The sequence below is a fragment of the Pongo abelii genome, chromosome 15 (assembly GCF_028885655.2).
Source record: "Pongo abelii isolate AG06213 chromosome 15, NHGRI_mPonAbe1-v2.0_pri, whole genome shotgun sequence".
NCBI lineage: Eukaryota > Metazoa > Chordata > Mammalia > Primates > Hominidae > Pongo > Pongo abelii.
Genome location: NC_072000.2, coordinates 64,297,131 through 64,316,674, shown reverse-complemented (window position 1 = coordinate 64,316,674; position 19,544 = coordinate 64,297,131).

Here is a 19,544-nt window from a genome sequence, read left to right as displayed (position 1 = left end):
CTCCATCATAAAACATAACTATACCCTAAGCACCCTTTCTACATTATCTCATTAATCCGCACAAATTTCCTGTAGGGAGAATGTCATTACTATTCTCATTTTACAAATGAGAAAAGTGAGATGCAGAGTGTAAATGATTTGCCTAAGATCAAACAGCCAAGAAAAGATGAAGAAAGGACTACCGCGAAGATAATTCCTGATCTACTACCCTATGTGTCCTCAATCCTGTAGATATGCCCCGGCCCAAGGAGATGGCAGAGAGCCTAGGCCACTTGTCAGTTTATTCGAGGACCCTTAGATTTGATTGGAGATCAGGGTGGGAAGGGGTGGGGTGGCCAGAGCCAGAGATTACACTGCTGCAGGTTTTCCTGCTAGTCCCACCTGCTTATGTACCTTGAGCCCTTGAGTTCTGCTGGGCAATCTGTATAGAAGTAACTTCTATTATTTACTGAGAGTTTACCATGTGCCCAGCACTGTGTGAACTGCTTCACTTATAAGAGCTTATTTAGTTGCTGCAACAACCTCATGAAGAGAGAATTAGATCTTCATCTTGTAGATGTGGAAACTGAGGCTGAATGTCTTGCCAGGGTCGCACAGCAAGGCCATGAATCAAATTCAAGTATATGTGTGCTCAAAGCTTGTGCCCTACAGAGGGATTGTTTTGGAGACAGTGATGTTCTGAAGGGCAGGGAGGACCTACTGAGATTAGTGGTCCCCTCGGAGTCTCTCAGTGTAGGCCAGTGAATATCCACTTGGTTAGACTGAGAGTGTACCCTGGGAGCTATTTCAACCCCCCAGATGACATTTCACTGGGACATAGCTACCCCGAACCGTTATCAGATATAAGAGACTCCAGGATTTCTGAAATGCAGACACAAGTTATAATAAGTTTTATGTGGAGATGGAAAGAATTGTGTGTGTGTTGTGTGTGTGTGTGTGTGCATGCCTGTATGTATGCATATGTACATACACACATGTAAGTGTATGGTATAGAGAATGTCAGGAGAATGGGGTTCTAGCCCTGTCTGCCACTCTATATTCAAGAAAGTCCAGAGAGGAAGTAGGGCAGATCTAGGGCTTTTTGAGGACATGCTTTCACTCTGCACATGAAACAGGCTGCCAGACTCTAAGAGCTTCTAAAAGGCCTTGAAACCAATTCCCCGGCTTCCAACCTCCAGCTCAAGTACTCTTTGGCAGCTGTGAATTTCTCAGGCCTCACTGGTATCACCAACTCATCTCCCTGGGGTCCCGTAACTTCTCAGGAGTCTGGGGTCTAGGGTGCTGGCACACAGGCCCATGGGGGCCACAGGCTTGTGCTCCTGTGGTATCTAAAATCCACTACCACCTCTCAGGACTCAGAGCCCCAGGAAACCAGGACTTCCAAAGGCTGCTCTGGCTTTCCCTGCTGTGCTCAGGACAACAGGCTAGTTTAAAGCATGAAAAGGAAAATTGTGTCCACACTTGGTACTCAGAATGGCTACCTTTTGGTTCACTGCTATACTTTCTGACACGGAACATTACACTTGCATTTGTCATTTCCCTGCTACACCCTCCACCAGAGTCTGGAATCCCACAGAAGCGCCAGGAACTAGGTGCTTTGGGGAGGGAGTCGGTAATGTCAGACAGCAGTCTTCAGCAGCTTGTTAGTTTGGCACATGGCTTTGGACTCAGACAGACTTGGATTTTAATCCTGACTCTGCCCCTGAGGAGCTCCATGGTCTTGGTAGGCCATGTGCTTCTCTGACCTTTGTTTCCTCCTCTGAAAAACAAAGGCACTAATGCCTGTCTGTGTGGTGACCTGACACAGCCCCTACCTAGGACCTGGCAAGTACCCAACACACAGACGTGCTGCGATTTCAGCCGCACTGAGAAAGGACCCTTGGGCCAAAAGAAATCCTTCCCAGAGAATTTTCTGACATGATCTGGCTTTTATGCACCTCTTTAGCCTCAAACAGGAATGGTACCCGCAGTCTGCTTCCTTGAATACCACCATGATCTTTGTCACTGCTGTTGCCTCTTCCTAGAATGCTGTTCCCTTCAGACCTCCACTCTGTTCATCCAGTTAGCACCAGCTTCCAGGTCTCCTCAGTCACCTGGAAGAGAACCTTTAAGGGCTCCCCTGGCTCAGCTTTGTTCTCACTTGTGTGATTATTTTAATGATGTTTGTTAATTAATTAAACAACAAACCATGGATGAGACAAACATTAAACAATGTAAACTCCATGAAGGTGCCTGTTTTACTCACCAGTGCCTGGTACATACTAGGTCTCCGTAACTATTTGTTGAAAGAATGAATGGATGAGAAATGCAATCATTTAACTGAAAGGAGTACAGTTGTCACAATGCTAGTGCTCCCCCAAATATTAGTAGTTATTCTGAGGTCAAAAAGAGGTCCATGGTCAAATTGGACACTTCGGGTAAAACAACATTAGACAGGTTTCTTCTCAGTAGAACTTCTCAACATCTTAATATGCTAATGTGCATTATGAATTTCTAGTGGGAGGAGGCTTAACACCAAACAAGGAACCTCCTTTGTCATTTACACCTCACTGTGAATGAGCTTAATCAAAGCTTAGCCAGAGAGTAAGTGATGGGGAAGTAGAAGTTCCAGGCTCTGAAGGCGAGGAACTCTGCCTGTCTTCAGCCTGCCCGCAAATGCAGAGCCCCTGGGCTTCTTGGAGCAAAATCCACTTGAATACATGAGCAGCTGGCCTGTTCACAACTCACCCCTACAACTGAATCTTGGCACAGCAATCTAAACCTGGACCTAAGTTGTCATTACTGCTATTTTTACCAAAAGACCTCTTTCTTACATCAGCCATGGAGGGATTTCATCTAAAAAAAAAATTGCTGTTTATCTTCTTCAATAAAAAGTGACTTTGACAATGTGGTGTAAGGTTGATGTGTCCCAAGAAACAGACCTGTTCCCTATCTGGATTTGTTTTCTTTTATTGCTTTTTAAATCCAGCATTCCTCTTTTCATTTCTGGCTTAGGCTACAGGGCAGTACTGGTTTTGCTCAAGTGGAATCTCTATTTGGAGTTGATTGAAAAAACAAAACTGGCTAAAAGAAGGATCAGGACAGTCCTAAATATAATTAAAATGGAAATAAAAGGGCGACACATAAACCAGATGGGTATCCAAACCTGGATGGTTTCTGTGTTGCAAACATTGACTCTGAGAAGCTGTATTTGAATGCAAGAACGGAGCAATGCCTGATGCCTCACAATGGATGGAGAATGTGAATGAGGTTGGATAGAACAGAGCTGAAATGTTGACTGCTGTGATTCATGGTGCTTCCAAGATGGCGCCATCATCACAGAGTTAGTGTTCACAGGCAGGGCAAACTGCAAAACAGGGCGAGTTTATCTCTAGCTCTTCTTTCTTCAGGTTCAGCAGGGAAACTCAGATTGCCCTCTCACTAAAGGTGCTGTTGTTGCCTCTTGGTTTTCTTTGGCCTAGCATGTCAATTATTTTCATCTCACTCATTCAAGATCCTGATCCTGGTTTTAAAACTAATCCAATAAACCAATTCACTAGCTAATGGATGATAGTTTAAAAATGTGACTTCCTCCTTTTACCTAAGATATTTGTATTTTAACAAGGGTCATCTGGTTGATATCAAACAAGTCACTCTAATGGTGAAAAGTCAGGCAGTAGGGAGAGGCTTCTGCGTAGATTGCCCTGCAGTTCCTTTCAAGATCTACACGGAGGCAGCTGTCTGCTCTGGCTGGTTAGGATTGGCTCTGTTACAGATCTTCGCTGTGCAGTAAAGGTAGGTTAAAGGGCGGCACCGAATGGAACAAGAATAGAAAACAGCACATGGAGATGGTATTTTGTCCATGGATTGGGGATTACTATCCTAAGCAGCCAGGATTTTTCCAGTAGAGTTTTATACAATAAAATAAATGTGTTCTGCACTTTTAGTGTTTAAATAAACATGGAAGATTTATTTCTAGCTGTAATGTAAATTGGTGATGCAGAAAGTTATGAAAAGAGAATGCATCCAAAAACGTAAGACCTCCTGGTTTCTGTCACTGCTCTGTGTGCTTAAACAACACTGATTTCTACATAAATAACTCACCCCTTAGAAAATATATGTAAGATAATTCACTCTAAGAATTTTCCCCTTAAAAAAGTACCTTTAGTGTGAGCAAAAGTTTATGGAAACTAGCATGAGTAAACCAAGAGCAAAGTGCAATATATGTATGTATAAATATATAATATATTCTCTGAATCTTCTAATTTTCTATATTTGTGTTTGAAATTATAATCAAAGGCCATGACCCAAGATATCCATTCCTAAAATATACCCTGAAATAGTGGCTTTCCAACCTTCTTCTACTTTGACCTGCAGTAATAAATCCATTTTACCTTGTGATCCAATACACACACACACCCTGAAATAAAAATTTCGTAAAACAAAGCTAATGCTTGTTACATGCAATAGCTCTACTATTTTTATTCTATCTTCTTCAATTTCTTTTTTCCTTCTTGTTTTCTTAAAAATTGATATTACTAGTTCACCAGCGAATTGGGACCCACAGTTGGAAACGCACTGCCCCAGAAACTCTCACACATACATAAAATGTTTATAGCAGCACTGTTCGAAATAGCAAATAAGTGGGGAAATGTGTATGGCTAATGATAAACATTGTGTATCAAAATGGAGTATGACTTGGATTGGGAGGTTAGAAAAGGACTTTTGAGGAAATGACACTTACATTTAGAGTAGAGGGTAAAACCTGGTAAAGAGTATTGGACACTGAGCAGGCTTTGAGTAAGCAAAACCTTGGCACCCTCCAGGGATTGAAGAAGGCTAACGTGGTAGGGCCATAGACAAGGAGAGAGACATGTCATAGGATTGGGATAGTGGAGATAAATTGTGCAATGTTTTGTAGGCAATATTGAGGATGGAGGATTTGTATTTATCTAAGTGTAGTAGGTAGTCATCAAGGGGTTTTAAGCTGGGAAATAACACAATCAAATTTATCTTTTTAACCATTGCCCTGGCTCCTATGTGAAGAATGGATTAGAAAAAGGATCAAGGGGCCAGGTACAGTGGCTTCTGCCTGTAATCCCAGCACTTTGGGAGGCTGAGGTGGGAGGATCACTTGAGCCTGGGTGTTCAAGACCAGCCTGGTCAACATAGTGAGACCCTGTCTCTCCAAAAAAATTAAAATATTACCCTGGTGTGGTGGCATGCACCTGTAGTCGCCTCTACTTCAGATGCTGAGGCAGGAGGATTGTTTGAGTCCTGAAGTTTGAGGTTATGGTGAGTTATGATCATGCCACTGTATTCCAACCTGGTTGACAGAGCAAGACCCTGTCAAAAAAAAAAAAAAAGAAGAAAGAAAGAAAGAAAGGAAGGAAGAAAGAAAGAGAAAAGCATGGAGGAAAACCAGTTAAGAAGCTATTGTAAAAGTCTGATGGCTTGGATTATGGTGAGAGCGGAAACAAAGATAAGTGGATTACAGGGAATATTTTAGAGAGGTACATCTATGAGACTCAGTAATGGCTTAGTTAGGATTGAAGGTGGGGTTGAAGGAGGCAGGTGAGATTGAAGGTAAGGGCTATATCAAGGATGACACACCCAGTATTCATGCTAGACATCTAAGTAGAAGAAGATGTTATTTATCGATGTAGAAGACCAAAGGAAAGCACATTTGAGCAGGCAAGGATTAAGAATTTGGTTTTGTAAATCTTAAATCTGAGATGCCTGTGAGACCTCCAAATAGAGAATTCAAGTTATCAATTAGCTATGCAAACCTGGAGCTCTGCAAGGAGACTAGTTTAGAGATATATATTTGAATCAGCAGCCTATGTAAATGCGATCATCCTGGAACGACAAAACAGAGCACGAGGAAAGGATTGAGCTCAGGCCAGAGCCGTGAGGAGCCCCAACATTCAGAAGTGGCTTGAGAAGAAGGAATGAGAACAGGAGTCTGAGGACACAGGGGTGGTAGGAAACTTAGAGTGCATGGTCTCATAGGGGCCAAAGGAAGAGAGCAGTTTGATAATTGGTTAGTAGTTGACAGTGTCAAGTACTGCTAAGAAGTTAAATATGATGAGACTGCTCTTCCCCTAAGTGACCTGAGGTGATCTGTGAAAATAGTTCACTATTCACTTGACCCAGAAAATCCCACAAAATTATGCAAATCAAGAGGTTCAAATCTTTGTGTTCACTTTCAGAACACTCATGAAACTGCCCAGACCATCAGGGGTATGCATTTACAAAAAGCCACCAAGTGTCTGAAAGATGTCACTTTACAGAAGCAGTGTGTACCATTCCGACATTTCAGTGGGGGAGTTGTTGGGCATGCCCAGGCCAAGCAGTGGGGCTGACGGGGTCGGTGACCCAAAAAGCATGCTGAATTTTTGCTGCACATGCTTAAAAGTGCAGAGAGTAATGCTGAGCTTAAGGGTTTAGAAGTAGATTCTCTGGTCATTGAGCATATCTAGGTGAACAAAGCACATAAAATGCATTACAGGACTTACAGAACACGTAGTCAGATGAACTCACACATGAGCTCTTCCTGCCACATCGAGATGATCCTTACTGAAACAAATTGTTCAAGAAGAAAAATAATGAGTGAAGTGTCCAATTACTAAAGAACCTGTTTAGTTTTTAAATGAATAACAGTAGGTATTAAATCACTACAGTATTTGTGTTCTACTAGCTACATTTGAAAGAGTGGTACAAGAGTTTTATTATTTAATAGTAATTTAAATTTTATCAGTAATCACCTTTTTATTAACCATTCAAACTTCCGAAAAAAGTGGTTAGATGTTGATTTAAAAATATGTGAGGAGTTGCCTAACTTTCAAAATTCTTCTCTGCTATCAATAGTTAGAAAAATCCCTTGATTTAGGCCAAATGCAGTGGCTCATGTCTGTCATCGTAACGTTTTGGGAGGCTCAGGCGGGCAGATCACCTGCACTCAGGAGTTTCAGACCAGCCTAAGCAACATGGGAAACCCTACATATACAAAAAATACAAACAATAAGCCAGGCGTGGCAACACATGCCTGTGATCCCAGCTACTCAGGAGGCTGAGGTGGAAACATTGCTTGAGCCCAGAAGGTCGAGGCTGCAGTGAGCAAAGATCACGTCATTGCACTCCAACCTGGGTGACAGAGTGAGATCCTGTCATACACACACACGCACACATACACACACACACACTCCCTTAAGTACATCAGAGTTTAATGTACAATGCACCACAGTAAGATCTAAGAAGGGAGAAATGTATGAATTTCTGCTGTGAAGTGGAAAAGGGTAATTGTGAAAAGGAAGATAAGAACCAAAAACTGGCAGGTGCATTTTCAGGTGGATAGGTTTATAACAATGTACAAAATTGTTTTCAATTTTGCAAAAGGTAGTTGAGTATCTGTGCCCATATTCCCATGGAAAGTCTCTAGGTTCCACTGGGAGTTCACATAACAGAGGTTAAAAACTGCTGGTTTAGCCCAAACTTCATTCTGCATCACTCAAATAAAATTAGGATTCTGTAAACAAAGACAATTCTACAATATCTGCAATAGGTAGTCTTCTGAGAATGAGTCGGAGAAACAGCAGTGGCAGAGAATGGGAGCTCAAGCTTTCCAGAGAACAAAGGTAAGATTGCTGGGCTATGTAGACCACCTGCTGATATCTATGATTAAGATTTTATTGTGATACAAATCTGGATTGGTTTTGTGATTTTTACGGCCATGCTCAGCTGCTTAGGCACTGACACAGGGGAGGACTGGGGGTTCTGTAGGCAGATGCCGTGAAAGGAGAAAAAGCCAATTAAGCCTAGCATATTTGCAATAGGATGATTGTAATGATGGGCTCAGGAATCTAAGCTGGTGTGGGAGAAGGGAAGGCAAAAGGGCATGATGGCAAAAAAAGTGGAAAGGATCATAGATCAAAAAGCCTGAGCCAGGCACAGTGGCTCATGCCTGTAATCCTATCACTTTGGGAGGCTGAGGCAGAAAGATCATTTGAGCCTGGGAGTTTAAAACCAGCTTGAGAATTATATCAATACCTCCATCTCTACCAAAAAAAAAAAATTAGCTAGGCATGATGATATGCACCTGTAGTCCCAGTTGCTTGTGAGGCTGAGGTGGGAGGATAGCTTGAGCCCAGAAGTTCCAGACTGCAGTGAGCCATGATGACATTACTGCACTCTACCCTGGGCAACAAAGTGAGACCCTCTCTCGAAAAAAGAAAAAAGCAAATCTAATGAAGCTAAGCAGGAAAGCCGGAAGGAAGAGATAATGGATGACTGATACGGTTTGGCTGTGTCCACACCCAAATTTCATCTTGAATTGTAGCTCCCATAATTCCCACATGTTGTGGGAGGGACCCTGTGGGAGATAATTGAATCATGGGGGTGGTTTCCCCCACACTGTTCTCCTGGTAGTGAATAACTCTTATAAGATCTGATGATTTTATAAGGGGTTTACCCTTTCGCTTGGCTCTCATTATTCTCTCTTGCCTGCTGCCATGTGAGATATGACTGCTCCTCCTTGCCTTCCACCATCATTGTGAGGCCTCCCCAGCCTTGTGGAACTGTGAGTCCATTAAACTTCTTTTTCTTCATAAATTACCCTGTCTCGGGTATGTCTTTATCAGCAGCATGAAGACAGACAGTACAATGACAAATGGGATGTTTGAATTTATGATTTGTTTTAAAAATGTCTGTTCATGCCCTTTGCCTACCTTTTAATGGAATTATTTGTATTTTTTGTTGTTGAGTTGTTTGAGTTCCTTGTAAATTCTAGATATCAATCCCCTGTCAGATGCATAGTTTGCAAATATTTTCTCCCATTCTGCAAGTTGTCTGTTCACTTTGTTGATTATTTCTTTTGCTGTGCAGAAGAAACTTAAACTTTTTAGTTTAAGTCCCATTTGCCTATTTTTGTTTTTGTTGCCTGTGCTTTTGAGGTCTTAGTCATGAATTCTTTGACTAGACTAATGTCCAGAAGAGTTTCCTCTAGTTATTCTTCTAATATTATTAAAGTTTCAGGTCTTACATTTAAGTTTTTAACCTATCTTGAGCTTAATTTTTTATTTGGTGAGAGATGGGGGTCCAATTTCATTCTTCTACATATTGGAATCCAATTTTACCAGCACCATTTAGTGAAAAGGATGTTCTTTTCCCAGTGTACATGCTTGCCACCATTATCTTCAGTGAAACAAGTAAGACACAGAATAATAAATATCGCATGCTCTCACTCATATGTGGGAGCTAAATAATGTTTACACATGGACTTAGAGTATGGAATGATAGACAATGGAGACTCAGAAGAGAAACACAGTGGGAGGAAGATGAATGATGAGAAATTCCCTAATGGGTACAATTTATGTGAATTGGGTGATGGATACCTAAAGGCCCTGACTTCACCACTATGCAATCTATGCATGTAACAATATTGCACTTGTACTCCATAAATTTAACAAAAAAATGCCTCTGGGTTGTAATGTGATGAGTTTTTGGGGGTGAAAAGCACAAGGGGGTGACCATGGCCATGGGTAGCTGTGCAGGAATGGAGATCATCAGGAATTAGGAGGGTAGAGAACTGAGATGCAAGGCTATTGGATGAGCTTCAAGGGTAATATCAGGAGCCTTGTAGAGAAGATGGCTGTCAGTCAGACTCTTCAGTGAATTTGAGTAGGAAGCAAAAGGGAGATCGGCAATTTGTTATTCCATGGTGGGTGGGGCATGATGTAGTCCACACAGTGCAAGCCTAAAAGGGGAAGAGGTTTTTATAAGAAAATGGAATGAGGAGGAATGTCTGAAAGTGGCTCTGGAGAACAACAAACAGAACACTTCTACTTCTCAACCCCGAGGGGTATGGTGCTTATCAGATTTCAAAGCTCTTTGTGCTGAGAGAATACCACTTTCCTTTCTACACATGAAGTACACTGTGATTATAGCTCTCATGTGTGGGTGGGTATAACCCTGAAACTTTGCATACACAACACTGAGAAATACAATCAAACTGGAAAATATATTTTAAAATTTGTATTTTCCAAATATATGGAAATGTGTAGATTCTTGTTTTTACAGACAACATGAAGAATTTCCCACAATTTTCAGTTTTCAGCTACCTCTTTGGTATCCTTATTTTCCTGAATTTAGGCCTTCTTACCCTATGGAAAGATATTGAGATTCAATTTATTTGCTTCAAATTCTATCAAGAGAGTAATTTTTGGTCCAGTGGCCTGTACTGCTATTTATTTTTCCACTGCTTTCTATACTAACATGAACACCTGGTAAGTGTCAGGCACTATGTTAGGCACAGATGCAGTAGTTAACAAGACCTATCCCCTCCCCTCAAGGAGCCTAGTCTAATGGGGAAGATAATGTAGATTATCATTAGATACCTCATTCATTTATTTATCCACTCCTGCATTGACTTATCCATTCATTCATCCCTCCATTCATCCCTCCATTCATCCATCCATTCATCCATCCATTCATCCATCCATCCATCCATCCATCCATCCATCCATCCATCCTTCAGCAAACATTTATTAGGCACTCAACTTGGGCATAGCACTACCTTAGCAACCTTGACCACTGTGCATTTGTGGAGATCCATAACCCATAATTACGGGTCTGATCAGTAAAAATAAATCTGGAATTCCTTAAGGTAAAAAGCACATTTTACTAATACTTGCCATTGAATAAAGGGCATACAGATGATCACAAAAAATACTCTAACAGTCAACATAATGTTCTAAAGGCCCAGACTTTGAAGTCAGGTCAACTTGAATTCAAATTCTGGTTCTATCACTTTTTAGCTGTTTGCCTTCAGGCAAGTTTAATCTCCACGCTCCTTAGTTTTCTCAACTGTAGAATGGAAATAATACTTATCTCGTAGAAGTGTTGAAATTGAGGAAGATAATATCTATATAGCTTAGAAAATAAGTGCCTACTAAGTGACATGATGCCATCAAAAAATTATTAAGGCAAATAGAAACAGACAAGACTACATGACCACACTCCATCACCTCTTTCTTATTTGGGTCAAATTTGGTAATAACCCCTTTGAAAAGAAAGGGCATGAAAACACACACACACATACATGCAAGCACACACACATGTGTGCACACACACAATTGTGACACAAGAATCTGGACAGTGGAGAGCCCTGATAGCCCAAGGGGTCCATGTAACTTCTGTGACACGAGACCTTTTCCACTTTAGCAGGGAATGAGCTGTTCACAGCACTGGCGGTAAAATCCAGTTGTCTAACAGAATTAGGTTTACGTTGGCAAGATGCTTTACCTGGGGCTGAGAAATCCACTGGTTCAGATCCAGCAGTGTCAGAATTTTGCCACATTTCTATTGGTGGGGGCTTTGGCATAAACCATCAAGGCTCCCACCTGATAATGATAACAATGAGTGAGAGGTCATTAATTCTAGCAGGTTAACTAATACATTAACTTCTCCTAGAGAAGAGGCTTTCAACTTGCCTGCACCTTGGAATTGCTATGGAGCTGTTAAAAAGGAATGATTCCAGGTCGCACACCCAGAGATTCTCATTTAATTGGTGTGGGATTCTGTCTGAGCATAGGGATTTTTAAAAACTGCTCTAGTGATTCTAATGAGCAGCTAGGGTTGAGAAACCTTGCCCTAGAGCCTAAGGTCCCGTTTCAAGTCACAGGGAAGTTCCCATCTGCATTGCGTAAAGCCAGTGGTTCCTATACACACATGCACTCATTCTCTCTCTCTTTCTCTCTCTCACACACTCATACACATACACTCTAGCCACCTTCTAATCTTTGAAACCTCACTGAGAAACAAGAGTGATAAAGTGAGTAGATACTAAGACAGTTTTAATTAGAACATAGTTGAAGGAAGAAATACTTCAGACAGTTTGTAGGCAACAGAGAAGGCATTCAAAGAAAGAAGTAATATAGGTCTCATTTGCCAATGGATTTCCAGCAACTGGGATGAGGGGAATGAAGGAAGGAAAGGGAAGAAGCAAGAGAAAAGAGAAACGGGGGAAGGGGAGAGAGAGAGAGAGAACAAGAACACAAAGATGTGCAGATTTGGAGCCTCAATGGGGGTTGGAGGAGGTTTAAGAAAGTCCCTGACAGGAATTCTGTGGAAAGCCCACAGGACATAAGCACAAGGTCTGCTGAGGAAGAGAAAAGACTCAGTCGATGCTGGGCACGTATTTTATTGAGTTCCCGTCAGTTGAATTTGTGCTTTCTTCGGCAGCGGCACCCCAACCTTGTCATGGATGACCATGACCCCAGTTTGGGAGATTTGAAAGACCCTCCTGCCCTGACTCGGCACATTTTCTATTTCTTTCTTTCTTTTTATTTCTTCTCCTATTGGTCTTCCAATAGTCACTATGGCCCAATTCTCAGTGCAGCCTGCAGTCTACGAACTAAGTGTAATGTATTCTAATCTGCTCGGACGCTGTGCTCCGCTCTTTGAGTGGTGCCAATAGATCTGCCCTGATGTCATGCACATGGTCTTGGTTGGGCTTCTTATAATCTCAGCTCTCATGTATTAATTCTGGCAGGGAACAATATGTGCTGAGGAAGAAAAATGCAGCCAAGTGGCCCCGGCAGAGATTACACCCAAGCTTTGATCTTTATATACATTGTTTGGTTCAAAGGGTAGTCATTGGTCTCAGCAACTCCTTCCCAGGTACTCTCATGTGATCCTAGGTAATCAAGCCTAAAACAGTACACTTTTCTCCCTGACTCATTTTTACCAGAACAATCATAATGAAAATGTAATTATATGACAGAACACCGAGGACATAGAACTTCACTCCTTTGTTGAGGTAGTCTTTTCACATAGAATTTTCATTTGCCAGTAGCTTGATGTCTGCTACTCCTAGAAAGATTTCTTTAAGATCTAAAGATTACAAGATGCCCCAAATTTGAGAATCTTTGAGCTCCCTATTGACCCGTGTTCTACCAATTGTGAAGTGGAACAAAGAACAAAGGACAAGTTTAAGAGGTTTCTACAAAAGAGCTGGATACCAGCAAAAGACATGACAAAAGATATAAACAAACTGTAGAAATAGGAAAATGTATAGTAAAATTTTATACATTTGTCATTTAGTTCCTCTTCCCTTAGGAAATTATGATACATTGGGAACAATTAATATAAGGATGATATATAATAAAAAATTGTCATGAACTAAATGTTTATCAGCTTGGTTTGTTGAATAAATTATGGTACATACATATAATGGAATACTATGAACATTAATAGATGAGATGGAATGTTACAGTTATTGTATATGTTAAGTTAAAATGCCAATTGCAGAACAGTGTGATCCAATTTTGAAAAAAAATCTGGAAGAGACACACTACAACGTGGCAGGGTGACAGAATTTCTCTTCTTTGTGTCATTGATTTTTTTTTTTTACAGTAAGCATTCACTGCTTCCATAATCAGCAAAAATACTGAAACTTTTCCACCCACACCCCCATAAAACAAAAAAAAGAAAGTATTTGTGTGAGCAAGTAAGAATTTACATAAAAGGTGATACTACTGCCCTCCTCCCCCCACCACACACACATCTTTTTCCCCTTGTACTGGAATTCAAAAGTCAGTATCACTGTGGCAATGACAAATAGGCAAAGGTTTGGTAGAGCCATGATGTTCTGAGATTTTTGTTAAAGAAATTCACAAGCCTGATGAGTTGAAGAAAGCCTAAAAAGCTTTCTCCTTTTATGGTGTTGTGTGTATATGTTTGCATGCCCTTAGACACAGCTTCTCATGCATCTTTTCCAATGACTCGTGGAGACTCTGGGTCAATGTCAAGGGGGCAGACTCTTTTCATATTCCCTCTCTCCCTTCCTGATCCCCAGAGGAAGGCCTTCTTTTAGAATCCTTGGCTGCGCCCAGCACCAGCCCTGGGAAAACTTCAAGTAGAGGAGGCTCTACCCACATTCCCTCCACAGGACCATCTTCCTCCTCTCAGCTTCCCCTCTCACCACTCTCTGTCACCTGAGATACCCAAGCTACTCCCCATAGCCTGTTTCTGTCAGCTGTGGTCCCTCACCACACATACCTCTTACAGCCTTTCAGCCTCCAGAATAACATTGCTTTCTATTCCCGGCTCCCTGTTGAACCATGACAACTCCTATCATGTCAGGGCAATGTTCCTTGTTAAGAGGAATTAAAATCTCAAAACAGTGCAAATAATCAACGCTCTGACAAGTAGTACGTTACCAGGGCTAGTCACATCTCAGAAAGAGAGTTAACCTGGAGGAATGAATCTGTAATATTGTAATTTTAGCCAGGGTTACAGACTAATAAGGACAATATTTTGGGCGGGTGTATGTGTCGGTGGGGGAGGTGGAGGCAGGAAGATAGTTAGCAACACAACGAGGACTAGAACTTTTGTTTCCCTGTTGCTCAATCCAGGGCTCTTCTGGCAATAGTTTGCTGCCTTTTTTTTTTTCTCCTTTATTGGAATTTAACACTCTAAGTAGTATTTTATAATCTGAAGAAAATTTCATCCTTCAATACTTTAAAGAGGAAAAGTATTATATTGCTATAGAATGTGTGTAAAACACTGATTTGAACAGTGTTTGTAGTCATTTTGGCATATCAAACGATTATTAAATTCCAGTACCTCCAATTTAAAGCAAAGAATCAAGATAGTATTAACCCCTGCCATACTGTTTGAGAGACAGTGAGATCTGGAATCAGATTGCCTGGGGTTGAGGGGGCAGGCAGTCTTATTTACATGCAATGGCTAGTTTAGCCACACACCAGCTGTGTGACCTTGAGCAACTTAACCTTGCCTCTCCATGCTTGCATTTCCTCTTTCATAAAACATGAGCAATAAAGGTATCCACCTTACAGGGTTGCTGCTAGCATTAAATGAGTTGATGCATATAAAACATTTAGAACAGAGCCTGGCACAAAGTAAACACCCGATAGATGTCCCTTGTGCAATTAGCAGTTGATGAAATGAAAGTATAGGTCACAGCTACATATATATTTTGTTGGATGCTCAAGTCAGCAAAAAATATGTTAAACATACCGATGAGAATAGTCAGGAAAACTTAAAAAGAACAATGATAAAATGAAGACTTGCATTTCCAGGCATTACTGTCTTTTATACCACCTATCAGTATAATCAGTGAAATAAAATGAGACTGTAGCAACAGTAAACAGAACAATGGAACAGAATAGAAACCTCTAAAAGCAACCCCAAACACACACATGAATTTAGTACTAACAAGATTGACATTTGAAATTTGGGAAGACAAATTGAGCCACCCAATAAATAGTGGTAAGACAAATGGTGAGACATTTGGAAAAGTCATCAAATCTGTTTTTTATCATTTATACCAAACTAAGTTACAGGCGGATAAAGGTTAAATGTAAAAACAAAATAAAAATATGAAAGGATGAAAAGTAAGGATAGAGTATAAAGATAACTATAATCAGCTATCAAGGAAAGGAAGGACTTTACTTAAAAATAAAGGAGAAGCCATAAAGAAACAGCTAAATAGACTTTAATATGTACAATTATTAAAATTCTGTATATAAAAAAATTAAAGAACTGGGGGAAAAGTTGCATATGAGGTCAAGAGCATTACTTGATAAAGCTCATTTATAAATCAGTTAGAAAATATGATGCCCACTGAAACAGAGAAATGGGTAAAGGACATGGAAGGTAAATTCCCAAAAGACATTAAATGACCAAAATCAAATAAGAAATTTCAGTTAGATTAATATTTGAAGGAATGCAGTTTTAAAATGAGATACTATATCTCTCTTAACGAATTTACAACTTTTAGTAAATTATAATCCCCAGTACTTGTGAGAGTTTGGGGAATGGATATTTTCAAGTACTGTTAATAGGAGTGTATTTTGCTGCAACATTTCTTCAGAGTATTTTAGTGGTGTGTCAAACGTCTTAAAAATGCTTATAGCCTTTGACTAGTAATTCCACTTCTTAAAATTTGTTGGACGGAAATAATTGGGAATGTGGCCAAAGGCTTATCTGTAAAGATACTGAACATTTCTCATAGTAGGAAAAAATAGAACAAAACAAAGGATTGGGTAAATAAATTGGATTTTCCATATGAAGGAATAATATACAGTCACTAAAAACAATGTGCTTGGCTGGGAGTGGTGGCTCATGCCTGTAATCCCTGCACTTTGGGAGGCCAAAGCAGGAGGAGAGCTTTAGGCCAGGAGTTCAAGACCAACTTAGGCAACATAGTGAGACCCCCCTATCTCTACCAAAAAAAAAGCCAGACATGGTGGTGCACACCCGTAGTCTCAGATACTTGGGAGGCTGAGGCAGAAGGATTTCTTAAGCCCAGGAGTTTGATGCTGCAGTGAGCCGTGGTCATGCCAATGCACTCCAGCCTGGGTGGCACTGCTAGACCCTGCCTCTTAAAAAAAAAGTTTATTTAATGACGTGGAAAACTTAACAAAGTATACGATGTTAAAAAAAAAAAAAAACTGGCTTATAAAACAGTTCAATACCAATATTTTAAAATATGGATTCTTAAAGGGATGAAAGAATATATTTCAAAGTTAGCAGTTGCTTATTTCTAAGTGATGAAATTGAAGATTATTTTGATTTTCTTCATTTTTCTCTCTTTTTTTTTACAGAGAGCATATATTATCATTTTAGTTAAAATTTTAATTGAGACAATTATAGATTTACATGTAATTGTAAAAAATAATAGAGAGATCTATGTACCCATTATCTGGGTTCCCCCAAAAGTTATATCTTGCAAAACTATACTATGATATCACAATCAAGATGTTGGCATTGATACAATCTGTAGATCTTATTCAGATTTCCCAAGTTTTGCTTGTACTCATTTGCGTATGGGTGTGTGTTTAGTTCTATACAATTTTTTCACATCTGTAGGTTTGGGTATTCACCAGCATAAGCAAGATATGGAGCAGTTCCTTTACCATAAGAAAGATCTCTCCTGTTGCATTTATACCCTCACCTACCTTCCACTTTTTAAAATTTTTAATTTTTATGGATACATATTAATAGAAGTTATATGTATTTATGGGGTACATGAGATATTTTGCAACAGGCATACAATGCATAATAATCACATCAGGGTAAATGGAATATCCGTCACCAAACATTTATCATTTCTTTGTGCTACAATCATTCCAATTATATCTTTTTAGTTATTTAAAAATGTACAATAAATTATTGTTGACTGTAATCACTCTGTTGTGTTATCAAATACTAGCTCTTATTCATTCCATCTAACTATATTTTTATACTCATTAACCATCCTGACTTTCCCCACTGCCCACAATCGTTCCCAGCCTCTAGTAACCATTATTCTACTCTCTATCTCCATGGGTTCAGGTGTTTTAATTTTTAACTCCCACAAATGAGAGATAACATGTGAAGTTTGTCTTTCTGTGCCTGGCTTATTTCACTTAACATAATTACTTCCAGTTCTATCCATGTTGTTGCAAATGACAGGATCTCATTATTTTTTATGGCTGAATAGTACTCCATTGTGTATATGTACCACATTTTCTTTATCCGTACGCCTGTTATTGAACACTTAGGTTGCTTCCAAATCTTGGCTACTGTGAATCGTGCTGCAATAGACATGGGAGTTTATTTCTTCAGACGTTTCTTCAATATACTGATTTCCTTTCTTGTGGATGTATACCTAGCAGTGGGATTGCTGAATCACATGGTAGTTCTGTGAGTTATTGAGGAAATACTGTACTCCATAGTGGTTATACTAATTTACATTACCACCAACAGTGTATGAGGGTTCCTTTTTCCCCACATCCTCTCCAGCATTCATTATTGCCTGTATTTTGGATAAAAGCCATTTTAACTGGGGCGAGATGATACCTCCTTGTAGTTTTGATTTGCATTTCTCTGATGATCAATAATGTTGAGCATCTTTTCACATACCTGTCTGCCATTTATATGCCTTCTTTTGAGAAATGTCTTTTCGAGCTTTTGCGTATTTTTAGCACTTTTAGATTATTACCACATTTTTTCCTATTGAGGTGTTTGAATTCCTTATATAATCTGGGTATTAATCCTTTGTGAAATGAAGGGATAAATATTTGTTTGCAGATATTTCATCCCATTCTGTGGGTTGTCTCTTTGTTGATTGTTTTCTTTGCTATGCAAAAGCTTTTTAACTTGATGTGATCCAGTTTGTCCATTTTTGCTTTGGTTGCCTGGGCTGGTGGGATATTACTCAAGAAATCTTTGCCAAGACCAATGTCCTGGAGAGTTTCCCTGAAATTCTCTTTTAGTAGTTTCATAGCTTGAGGTTTTAGATTTGTCTTTAATCCATTTTGATTTGATTTTTGTATATGACAAGAGATAGGAATCTAGTTTCCTTCTTCTGCATAAAGATATCCAGTTTCCCAGCACCATTTATTTATTTTTAGTAGAGGCAGGGTTTCACCATGTTGGCCAGGCTGGTCGCAAACTCCTGACCTCAGGTGATCCTCCCACCTTGGCCTCCCAAAGTGCTGGGATTACAGGCATAAGCCACCACGCCCAGCCTAGATGATTTCTTATTGCTCATTAACATCCTCTTCTTTCAGATTGAAGAACTGTTAGCATTTCTTATAGGATAGGTCTAGTGTTCATGAAATCCCTCAGCTTTTGTTTGTCTCAGAAAGTCTTTATTTCTCCTTCGTGTTCAAAGAATACTTTTACTGGATACACTATTCTAAAATAAAATATTTTTCCCTTGAGAACTTTAAATTTGTCATGCCATGCCATTCTCTCCTGGCCTGTAGGGTTCCCACTGAGAAGTCTGCTGTCACACATATTGGAGCTCCTTTTTATGTTATTGTTTCTTTTCTCTTGCTGCTTTTGGGATTCTTTCTTTATTGTTGGCTTTTGGGAGTTTGATTATTAAATGTCTTGAGGTAGTCTTATTTGGGTCAAATCTTCTTGGTGTTCTATAACATTATTGTACTTGAATATTGATATATTTCCCTAGGTTTGGAAAGTTCTCTGTTACTATCCTTTAGTATGGACTTTCTACCCCTATCTCTCTCTCTACCTCCCCTTTCAATCCAATAACTCTTAGATTTGCCCTTTTGAGGCTATTTTCTAGATCTCATAAGCATGCTTCATTCTCTGTTATTCCTTTTTCTTTTGTCTCCTCTGACTGTGTATTTTATTTCTTTTTTTTTCCTTTAAACTTATTTTTGAGATGAGATCTTGCTCTGCCACCTAGGATAGAGAGCAATGGCACAATCATAGCTCACTGTAACCTCAAACTCCTAGACCCAAATGATCTTCCCACTTCAGCCTCCCAAGTAGCTAGAACTATGAGCATGTGCCGCAATATTCAGATCATTTTTAAATGTTTTTGAAAAGGTGGGGTCTCACTATGCTGCCCAGGCTGATCTTGAACTTCTGGCCTCAAGCAATACTCTTGCCTTGGCCTCCCAAAGAATTGGAATTACAGGCATGAACCACTGTGTCTGGACTGACTGTGCATTTTAAAGTACCCCATCTTCGAGTTCACTAATTGTTTCTTCAGTTTGATCAATTCGGTTGAGAGACTCTGATGTATT